We start from the raw sequence: 2,253 nt of genomic DNA on the forward strand, positions 1-2,253 counted from the left end.
TGCCTGGGTGGCTCAGTCGTTAAGCATCTGCCTTCAGCTCAGGTCATGATCCCAGGGTCCTGGGATAGAGCCCCGCATCGGGCTCCCTGCTCCACAGGAAGCCTGCTTCTCCCTCTCCCATTCCCCCTGCTTGTGTTCCCTCTCTTGCAGTCTCTCTCTGTCAAATAAATTAAAAAATAAATAAATAAAAGAGAGATTTTATTTATTTATCTGAGTGAGAGAGAGAGCATGAGCAGGGGCAGAGGGAGAGGGAGAAGCAGACTCCCCACTGAGCAGGGAGCCCTACGCTAGGGGCTCGATCCCAGGACCCTGAGATCATGACCTGAGCTGAAGGCAGATGCTTAACAGATTGAGCCACCCAGGCACCCCAGGTGGTGATTTAAGAACCTAGAATTGGATCACATTTCAATGTGCTTCTAGAAGGAACCTCTGGTTTCTCTCCAAGCCGTGAGTTTGGTAATGGAGAACACACCAAGAGAGTCCATTCCAAATACTGTATGAGATGGACAACCTCAGAGGCAGCACACAACTGAAAGTAGTTGACAAAGGAGTTTTCAGAGCTGACTAGCTTGAGATCTACAATGACCTGGCTTAGCATCTTTGGCAAATCACTTTCCCTCTCCAGATTTGGACGTTCCCATCTGCAGCATGAGTGGGGTGGCCTTGGGATTCTGAAGCACTTCTAAGCTTGGGCAACGCTGGATTCTAAGGGGAGTGGACAGAGGTCAGAGGAGAAGTTCTTTTTTCCTTACTGTATTCCCAGTATCTACCAAAGTGCCTGGTACTTAAGAGGCTCTCAATAAATCTTGCTTGAATGAATTAATGAAAACATGAATGGAGGACCACCTCCTCTCTCCTCTGGGTACACAACGTTTCGGGGCCCCAATCTGTGCTAGCAGGGAAGGCAGGAAGCAGCTGTTTACCTTTGAGGGAGCGGCTTGGTGATGTGCCTGTGCAAACAGCCATTTACCCAGGTGTCAAGAGGAGGGACGGAGAGAGAACACACATTTACTCCTTTCCTCACCATAATGATCCAGAAATCCCGGCCTGCCCCTCTGCATTTTTCCAGGCACTGCTGGAGTGGAGGCCTGTTGTTTACTGACCAGGCCTGGGGCCAAGCAAGACTCCCTCCCTCATGATTCCCACTTGTACCTCAAGTCACCCCCTCTCCAGTGACTCTCCAGGGCCAATACCAGCATCCAAAGTTAATCTTACTATTAGATGTAGTTTTCTGCTTGCTGTATGTATCCTTCCACTGGAATGGAAACACCTTGAGAGTAGATTATTTGTCTTGTTCATTGCCTGATCTCCGTAGCTGGAGGAGTGTCTTGGATTTGGTGGGCCTGCTCAGTAAGTAGATGTCGACTGACTGATAGGTAGGGTGTGCTCCAAGCCTGGTCTGATGAAATCACCAGCCTGAAATTCCCACCACTAATGTCACCTCTTTGGGTATGTCAGCATTCTTGACTCAATCATGCCATAATCATTCTCATGGATTTTGTCTTACCTCCTATGCTTATTTACTTAGTATATTTCTCTCATTCATCTCTCCTCTGTAATTTAAATACATTTAAACTATACATTGTATGTCATGACTATAAATAGAAACCAATATCACTTCCTATAATTAGAGAGTAACCGTAAATATGAATACAATGATCATAAGCCTTGTGCCAAGGGGATGGCGAATGAAACTCTATTTCAACATATTGTTTCCTTTGTGAAACTGGGCATTTTATTGTGTACATTTACAAATGTTATTTTGATACAGGGTCCATGGTCTTCATCAAACCTCCTTAGGAGCTTGTAGCATCTTCCTTGAGACCCGTGGAGAAGAGATACCAATATACAGTCTGCCAGTGGTCCAAGTTTGAGGTCTTTTATCATTAAAAAGGGAAATCCAGTCTCGTAAGATAGTGTGAAAGACATGTTAGCATGGAGCTGAGACCCTCCATGACATGATCAGAAAGACTAAAAGAGGACAGAAAGGGAAAGGACTTTTTAGTGTCTTTGTGCTATATTAAGTCACCCTGGTTTCCTTGGGTTAAGGTAGGGTCTTCAGAAATCTCAATTAAATTGCACAAAAATTATTCAGGTTTAAATTTAATTGCACATAAATTATTTAGGGTTTAATTGCAAACCCACCACTTTGGATTAATTTATCAGTTCATACCACTAAATATTCGTTGCATGACTATTACTGACAAAGCTCTTGTGCAATAAAGTCATGTACTAAATATCTTTTGAATAATG

This window comes from Halichoerus grypus, chromosome 15 (assembly GCF_964656455.1).
Source record: "Halichoerus grypus chromosome 15, mHalGry1.hap1.1, whole genome shotgun sequence".
Taxonomy (NCBI): Eukaryota; Metazoa; Chordata; class Mammalia; order Carnivora; family Phocidae; genus Halichoerus; species Halichoerus grypus.